At 33.0% G+C, this 9,678-nt stretch overlaps 1 long non-coding RNA gene across 2 annotated transcripts; it reads right to left on the bottom strand.

Moving 5' to 3' along the window:
• Positions 1 to 6,168: 6,168 nt before the first annotated feature.
• LOC136235259 (uncharacterized) lies at positions 6,169 to 7,280 on the bottom strand. Of its 2 annotated transcripts, XR_010691733.1 has the most exons (4): positions 7,208 to 7,280; positions 6,950 to 7,088; positions 6,314 to 6,412; positions 6,169 to 6,196 (listed from the first exon to the last, which is right to left on the bottom strand). It is a non-coding gene; the product is annotated as an uncharacterized lncRNA (long non-coding RNA). The 2 variants fall into 2 exon arrangements; XR_010691732.1 differs by lacking the exon at positions 6,169 to 6,196 and having other exon boundaries at positions 6,214 to 6,412.
• Positions 7,281 to 9,678: the final 2,398 nt, after the last annotated feature.

Here is a 9,678-nt window from a genome sequence, read left to right as displayed (position 1 = left end):
GCACTATTTTTTAAATTGGTTTCATGATATGACATGGTATTAGAGCTTCTGTGACCAAACAGTCAGGGTTCTATTTCATTTTTTCCCCAATAAGTGATTTCATGATCTTTCAATGAGTCATATCTATGTGAACTTTAGTTCAGTTCACACTTTAGTACCTGAATTTCATTTTATCTCAATATATCTCACGTAATGATGATTGTACAATTAAAAACTCTTAACCAGTAAGTGACGGGCAATGCGAGTTTCATATCTAAAATTTCATTACCTAAATACAATTCATTTGGGAATTTCTAAAATTGGAGTTAATTTTGACCCTTAGTCAATTGATTTAGAAACTTATTAAATTCATCTTATTTTACTCAACTAAATGAACAAAAAGGAGCAAATTAACTAAATGAATTGAGAGGAACACTATCCAATACTACTATTCCCTATATTCAGCAATTTAATATATTAAGTTTTGGGTAAAAACATTAATGGTCATTGAACTTTAAAATTAGACAATAAAAGTCACTAATTTACTCGAACCTAACAAAATCACATTGGATAACTTTTATAATTAACCATTTTTATAATATGTCTAAAAATGTAAACAAGCATCTCAATTGGATCTAAAAAATTAAACAAGCATTTCAATTGGATCTAAAAAAATAAACAAGCATCTCAGCCTCCTCTCATTCCTTCTCTCATATGCTTTTTCTCCAACCAATAATCTAATTTCCAGCTTCATCTTGGTTTGGGATTATTAACAGATCTACTGTAGTTTTACCACTTCGTTGTTGTTGTTGAAGTTTTTGCTCCTTATTTAATTCATTTATAATGATCTGAAGATTGTTGAGAAGCATTCAATAAGCACACAAGGTGAGTCACATGTGTATCTTTTTTCATATTCCCCTTTTTCTTTTCTTTTTATGCCAATTTGTGTTCATTGATCTCAAAAATAAAAAATGGTTAGTTTTCTTACTAATTACATTTTGCAAATATTTTCTCTTTGGACTGTTTCTAGATGAAAGATAATTTTCAAAACCCTTCTGTTATAATGACGACATTCAAATAGTTTCTGATTTGCTAGCTTCACTATTTAAATTTAGATGTGATGGTTAAGGATGCTTATTTCTATTTCTAGTTGTTATATCCATGTAAATAGAGAGACTTCATATTTGATGTCATTTAGAACCATGAAGGAACATACTTGTGCTCCAATCATCCTCAATAGAATACAAACAAGCGATTGTCCCTAAAATAGTAGCAAGAAAAAATAAAGATTTTAACTTTCTTAATTTTGTGCAGGAAAAACAATTGTGAAGAAAGAGGAGGAAAATTTATGTCATGATGTTACTGCATCAGCATATTTTCTCGGCACTCACGATAACAATTGTGAACTATACATACATATATATATATATATATATATATATATATATATATATATATATATATAAGTGAGAATTCATTATTGTTCATTGTTAATTCTGACGTATCATATTAAATCGGCAATATATTATACACATAGACCCACGATATAATATGATTCAAATGACTTGACCCATTATCTTTATGTTCTCAATCAGGGACATATTGAGGATGCTTTCACAAGACAACATGATTGATAAGCTGAACATAAGATGGGGTAAAAAGAAACCTTGTACGCAACAACACAAAAAATCAAAGAGTGAACGACGACTTTTAATTCCAATGCAAGAGAGGGCAACTGATCTAATTTGCCTAGTCGAACAATATGAGAAGTTGAGGCAAGATTTCTCTTTTTTTTTTAATGTCTCAAATCCATATAAACATCAGATGACTTTATTTCTACTGAACTGAGGTTAAACTCTATGCCTTCTTTTCAGGAAACCACTAACCCAATATGCTTTCTTCTCAGAAACAGTAAAAGAGATGTAGGCTACTGCAATGAGTGCTCCACAAGTAGAACAGAAAGATATTATGAATCAGTAGAGAAGAGATCAACAACAGAACTCAGCAAGACAATAGATGCATGTTACGTGGAAGGAAACAGAAGCTCATTTATTGAGACAGTTTCTATTGCAAAATTCTGTTCAAACTGGATCTTTGTTGCTCTTATCAATTTTTTTCGGTGGCATTGTGATTGGGTCCCAGTGGGTGTACTAATTTTTGTTTGGCTCTTTCGTGGGAAATTGCGGGCGTACCAGAGAATTATAGTATTCTCGAACTATAGAATAAAATTGTGCTTAACTAACTTCTAATTATCAAATGATTGTATGGAATAAAGAGACCGAAAAATTCCAAAGATTCCATTATCAAAACGATACCGACCTTACAGAAATGATTGAACAAAAAATAAAATAAAAATGTACTGAAAAATGAATGAACTTTGGATCTGAAAATTAAATCTAAGGGAACAATTGAGAATTGTAAATGATGCTGAAGTCTAAGGATAATTTGCTAGAGTTTTGGCTTGTGTATGTTGAGTTGTTGAGTTGTTGAGTTGGGAAGTTGTCATCATGATTTCTTCACGTTGGAGGTAACTTCCTGCTTCTTTCCACTAATCCACGTCTCCATCACATTGAGTAACCGCTCCATTTTGACTTCCACGATGGATTGATTTTCAGGCTTTCTATTTTTCCTGTTTTTCAATTGGCTCATAAAAAACACATTAAAATATTAAATGGCTCTTGGTTCCCCTAAGTTCACTTTAAGTCTCCCTTGATGTCCACTTTAGAAAACTATACTTAGACGTAGCCAATTAATATATTAAAAATAATTAAAAGTCAAAAAATTAATTATGGTGCAAACAACGGGTAATACCTAACATATGACCATCTCAATTTACTAAGGTCGCATTTCTAGGATTCAGATGATTGATCACAAATAGATAGCATAAGGTATGCATCTAGAAAGAGTTCAGTGTGAACACAACCAAAGAACAATGATACATGGAAAATCTGTACATGGAATGCATAAACAAAGTATCATTATTTATTTATAAAATAATAAAATTGAATTAATATTTTTTCTCATTTTAATAATATTGAGCAAAAAAATTTATTTTGCTAAAAATGGATAAAATTACAAATATATATTAAAAATCATTCAGAAAAAAATTGAAAGTGAAAAATACATTTAGTTTTTCTTTGTTTCGATTTGCTTTTTGTTATGAAGAGTTTTTCTTTGTTTTGGAAGGTGCTTAAAAAAGAAAAGTAACTCAATTAATAATTTTCCCTTGAAGAGGAAAAATATACAACTAAAAACCATCATTTTACCGTCAAAAGAAAACCATCATTTAAAATGCAACATAAAAGCAAATGTGAAATTATATTTGAAATACTTATATTTCTAGTCATTAGAAGAAAATGATAATTTAGTTATTATGTCTTTACCTAACACATTGGTTAGTTCTTGTATTTTAATTTCTTGAATATTTGAATTATTAAATAATTTAGTTTCTATAAAGGACGAAACTATTGTATAGACCAAAAGATCCGGATTAAACTAGGGGTGGGCACGGTTCGGTTAACCGGTCCATTAGTCAAAAAAATTAACCGAACCATTATCAACGGTTTTTTAATCATCCAAACCGAAACCGGTCCATATCAATCGGTTAACCATACAATCGGTTAACCATTAATTTCGGTTAGGTTTTTCGGTTAACGGTTTTTAACCAATTCTCACCAGTTAACCAAAAATCAACGGTTAACCATAATTTTTACCCAAACCTAAATTTTTAAACAATATTAAAATACATATTTAAAAAATTCAAACGAAACGAATTCATATAAAAGTTCAAATTCAAACTTAAGTACCGAACTAAAAAACAATCCATCAAATTTACATTTAAAACATAAAGAAATATAAATAATATTTCGTCAAAGTGCTTATTACAACATTAATCCATCAAGTTTACATTCAAGTATAATCTATGTTATATATTTATATTAATATAGGTTATAATATGTTAAAGACTTTTTTTTTTTAAATCTTATAATCTATGTTATATAATTATATATTAATTTTTTTTTAAAAAAATTGGTTATATTTATTAAACGGTTCGGTTAACCGTTAACCGCGGTTTTTGAAACTCTAATCCGAAACCGAAACCGAAACCGGTAACTATATATTTTTTTAACCATTAAGAAAACCACAGGTTCGGTTAACCGCCTTTTCCGGTTCGGATTACCGGTTTTCGGTTCGGTTACCGGTTTGGTCGATTTTTTTGCCCACCCCTAGATTAAACAGTGCATTACTGAAATATAAAAATTAACTAGCATGTTACATAGAAATGTACAGAGTAATAAATTATTTACCCTGGAAGTAATAATAATATAGATGATTCCTACTAATTCGTATATATGTTTTCTTTTGCACTTTAATTATAAGTTCCAAAATTTGTCATTTCAACCATAATTTAAAAGCAAGATGGTTTAAGCTTGAAAAACTAGACAAATTGTTTAAAATATGTTTAATCAATTAATTATATAGGTAATTTTTTTTTTTGAGAGAATTATATAGGTAATTTAAAAAGGCATAATTAGTGGAAACAATATTGACTAAGTTTTCAAGTAACAACAATTATTTCGATTTACTACTGATTTGAATTTACCATATACTAATTCAAATTTAGATTAGTTGCAATGATATAGAAATTGTATTTAGAATGAACTTTTTATTAAGAATTTATGTCAAAACTACACAAAATGTTACTTATTGAGGAAAATTAATTAACTAATGCACCGAGTCAAAGGTTTTATTGAGGAAATTTGACCTAATTAAGATTTGAAACATTGATCACATAATAATATTAAGAAAAATGGAACATAAATCTCAATAACATTAGTCATAACTTTAATGTTTTGCACTAATCATGTAATTGGTCTGATTTTTTTTATTGGTTTTTAAATATTCTATTTAATTTACCCTTTATATAAATCCTACCTTCATCCCATTTTTCTTGGTATCGCTTCAAGTTTTCTTTTGTTTTTCTTTTCTATGGAGCCAATCACCCAAGAATCTTGCCTTTCGAATTCATCTACCATCTCGGCTGCTTCCAATGATATAAAGATGAGCATGAGTAAAAGTAAGGAGGACAAGCTTGTTAGAGGGAGCTCTATTCCAGAACCCAAAATTCATGTTTTTCTTGATTTAAACCACCCTATTGAGGACTTGGTTCGTCAGTCAAAGCTAGGCCTTAATATGGGCATCCCCATGAATGTTGATTTGTCTCCTGACAAGCAGTCTATATTCGTGGAAACTCACTTGCATGGGAAGAAACCATTAAACTCGTCTAGAGTTTTCTCATGTCAATTTTGCAATAGAGAATTTTTAAACTCTAAAGCTCTTCACTAGTGGAAAAAAGGTCATTTGCATCGGCCGTTTAGGGCCTTTTGCATCGGCCAGCGGCCGATGCAAAAGCCCTCGATGCAAATGCTATTGCGTCGGCCGCTAGCCGATGCAAATGAGGTGGTTATTTGCATCGGCCCCTTAAAGGGGCCGACGCAAATGCCACCTCTATTGCATCAGCCCTTTATAAGGGGCCGATGCAAATGATGTGTCAGATACGTTAAATGACACAATCATTTGCATCGGCCCCTTACAACTGCCGATGCAAATGATTCCTTATTTGCATCGGTCCTTAAAAGGGCCGATGCAAATGATTGTATCATTTGCATCGGCCATATTTAAGGGCCGATGCATCGGTTTTTAAAAGGGCCGATGCAAATGATGCCTTTTCATTTAAAAAAAAATTAATTTAGATTGAATAGAGCTCTATAATACGCCAAATAGCTTTGATTCATATATATTACATGGAGAATTTTCATATACATACGTTGCCATCATAATTTAATAAATCTAGATAGACATCAACTCTAAATCGTGAGAGCACAAGATAGACATCAACTCTAAATCCAAATCATCAGTCCAGAACACTATGTGGAGACACTTCAACACATAACTAAGCATCAAAAGAACGAAACAATTCTTGAAACACAAACAAAACGCAATTACACAGCAATATGCAGAAAACAAAACCGATACAAAGACATATAACTCTGATACCAGAGCACGTCAAGAACAAAGCAAAATCGATTAGCAATCTATATCAGAAAACTACTACAAATAATCAAATAAACAGTGAAAAGAACAACAAATCATTCACCAAAACATAAGAATTTTGTTTAAAACAAAGTGGTGCCTCTGCAAATAAGTAGATCTGCAACTGCAATAATACTCAGCATAAGTCGAAATGGGCTTACAAATGGACTTACAAATGCCGTGAAGTCGAAACATATCAAATCATTGTAAGAGTTATATAGCCTATATCAAATGGACTTACAAATGCCGTGAAGTCGAAACATCTTCCGGCAATAGAGTGACATAGCCAGATATCATTCTTGAAGTCATACATATCTAGCATAAGTCCTCGAACCCCATTCTACAAGGATATACAATTCATGTAACTATATCATTAAGCCACCTAAATATTATAGCAATTATTACAAAAATTAAAAGAGAAAAGAAAAAATTGATCAAATTTTAAAGGCTCACCACCAAGGACAAAAAAACCATTGAAAATCCTTTACATATTTCAAAATTCAGAAGTGACTTTCTGAACTTTTACTATTCACATGGAGATGAAGAATGTTGAAAGTTTCTTTTATGCATTATTAGAAAAATGCCTTTGATATAGGCGAACTTTTCTTCTTGAGAAAAAAGTAAACAAATTTTAAATGTATAATATAAATGTCAAACTTATAGTATATAATCAAAGTTTTTATGCGCATTTGCGTGCTCTTTGAGAAATTTTTAATTTGACATAGATAATTAGTTTCTGATCAGCTTGCACAAAAAAGAAATGCTGCAAAAAACGTCATGCATGAAATAACTAAAAGATAAACAAATCTAGTTTCATCCTAAAATTTGAAACAGTCAGAAAAACTCAAACTGCGGAGAAGATGTACTCTGATCTTACATTAAGTTGACTGGTTAACAGAGTCTTCTTGGTTTGTAGGAGCTAGCAGAGTCGAACCGATGCTGGGTTTAAAATTCGTAATTCCAAATGAGTTGTGAGTTGTGAGCCATGAATACTTGTTGAATGGCAGACCTTTCACCTAACCAACTAACAATAATCAATACACCTGCTCTGCCTTCATTTTCTTTTGGTAATTTTATCGAACAACAAATACGCAAAAACAAATTGATAGATAATCGAAAAATATCAATGGCAAACCTTCGGTGTCGGGCTCAATGGATGGGTACAGATGCATCTAGGTCGGGTATTTCCATTAGCAGCGCAACTTTCGAATTGCAATCCAGCATCACAGGTTTGAGCTGATGAGCACGTCTCTCCCAACTGTTCAATTACGAAGCCCCAATTGAAATACGCAAAAACGACAATAGAAATAAACCAATAAATGAATTGATAATTGAAATGTGAAAAGCAGAGGAGGAGAGGGATTTAACAAACCTTGAGACTGGAACAAATTTTCTACTAGTGCTGAGTTAATACCTCGGTCTGAAACTCTTTCTCCCCCTGCTTAGAATCAGTTGCAAGCACACCTTCACAGAAACAATTTCGACACTTAGACATCTGAGCTTTATAAACAGGACCAAAAACACCTTGCCCTATCAGTGTTGTAAAATTACAAGTCGCTTTTTGCAAATCCCTGCATGAAAACAATCTTATACATTATAACTTAACAAAGATAAATAGCAATGCCAATAGGCGGGACGGTTTCAAGGAAAACATACTTGAAAGAATACTCTGGTATACGAGAAGATGCCAACACATTACTCTTTTTGAACCCTTCAAGCCACAAGAAGCCAATACCTAAAAACTAGATCTAAGGTCAGCCTTCATTAGGAATAAATGGAACAGCTTTATACCTGGATGGCTTAGGGTCAAATATACTCGGCAAGCCCATCTCGTTAGGGAATGTTACAATTGTTCCGGAAGGACCAATCACCCATCTAACATGGTCTGGTATAAGCACCAGAGCATTCGCAGCTCTCTCCTGCAAATGATTTGAATGCATATGCATTAGAACATATATTCTCCTTTTGTAGGAGAGAAAACTCGTGAAAACTAGCATAGACAGTCAGACCAGGCATACCTGCCAACCATAAAACAACAAGATCATGAGTTTTGACAGATTCAGTAGTCATCTTAAGTTCTAATTTTCTCACAAAACTTTTTTTATACTAAATGTTATAAGCAAAATATATTATTCAAAATGGACATAAAAAATAGAACTGACCTAGAATTCCATAAATATGCTATTCTAAATGCATCACCCGGATACTTTTTTTAGCTCAAGCTGTAGCATCAAACCTATCCACCATAGTTTTGAATTCCGTTCAAGAACCAGTCCTCTGGTAATAACTTGTCATCTTCAACTTGCATTTCCAATGTTGTCAGGTGAGACAAGTTCTTCAATTCTACAAGACTAGCAGCATTCTCTGCAATTAAACATATATGAAATCATAAACATTTTCCTATCACCAATTATGAACTGTAAAACCAAAAGAAAGTTGCAATCGTTTCATAGACAAATGAAACATGATACAAATGCACATCAGTAAATAGAATATCGCAATTTACAAGGATCCGTCATAAACTAAACACCTCTAAAATCATGAGAGCGGCATAAACTGCAAGACCTAGAAGCTTTCCTCAATTTATAAAAACTTTAATTTTAGTCTCACAGTTTTCATGCATGAGATTAAGCTTAGCACGCACCAGCAACACGAAGTAAACAGGTACAAGGGCTTTTGCCCAATATTTCAGCGCGTGTGCAAATAAGAACTTCCCCAGTCTATTGGAATATGCCAGACTATTCACCATGGGGTCTGTCTTTAGGATGCCTCACTTCAACAATAATTAATTTTCATCCTATTTCAGGTATTTTCATGAGCAAGACAAAGTCATTACTGTAAATTTAACAAACCATGACACACAATCGAATGGAATTTCACTATATCCCTAAAATCTCTCTAATTAGCAGTATCACAAACACATGAAAATTTCACTATATCAAATCAGCAACCACGAATGGAATTTGAAAATTAGAGAAAGCAGTAGCGACCATGGAATTCGAATTAGATAAAGCGAAAGACAGTTATTTGACAAACCTCATCAATTCGCCTTCTGCTTTCCTGCTCTTCGATTTAACTTCATCGACTGGTATTTTGGGTCGGGATCGGAGTTATACTGAGGTTTGGAAAGTCTCACCTGAAATTACCGTGGTTAATAGAAACAGCGAGGCTAGCTTCTTCCCTCGCCTTGCGGCGTGGGAGACAGCGGAGGACATCGCGCACAAAATCCTTTACTCGAATAATGAGATTATGTCTTCGTAGAGGGTAAAATATGTGCTTAGAATAGCTAGGGTAGAATATGTGCTTCCCAAATGATATAGGCAGACGGTAATGAGATTATGTCTTCGTAGAGGGTAAAATATGTGCTTAGAATAGCAAGGGTAGAATATGTGCTTCCCAAATGATATAGGCAGACGGAGGTGGAAAACGCAGCAGACAGCTGGGTTTCGATGTGAGAAGGAGACGAGAGAGATGGGGAGGCAGCTTGCAAATAAGAAAGTTAACCCGGTCTCTTATAAAGGACCGATGCAAATGATTCGATTGATATTTGCATCGGCCCGCTTAAAAGGGCCGATGCAATTGCTACAGTTATTTGCATCGGTCCCT

The sequence above is a fragment of the Euphorbia lathyris genome, chromosome 7 (assembly GCF_963576675.1).
Source record: "Euphorbia lathyris chromosome 7, ddEupLath1.1, whole genome shotgun sequence".
Classification (NCBI taxonomy): domain Eukaryota; kingdom Viridiplantae; phylum Streptophyta; class Magnoliopsida; order Malpighiales; family Euphorbiaceae; genus Euphorbia; species Euphorbia lathyris.
The sequence above is the reverse complement of the archived record's forward strand: the minus strand, read 5'-3'. Positions and strand labels throughout refer to the sequence as shown.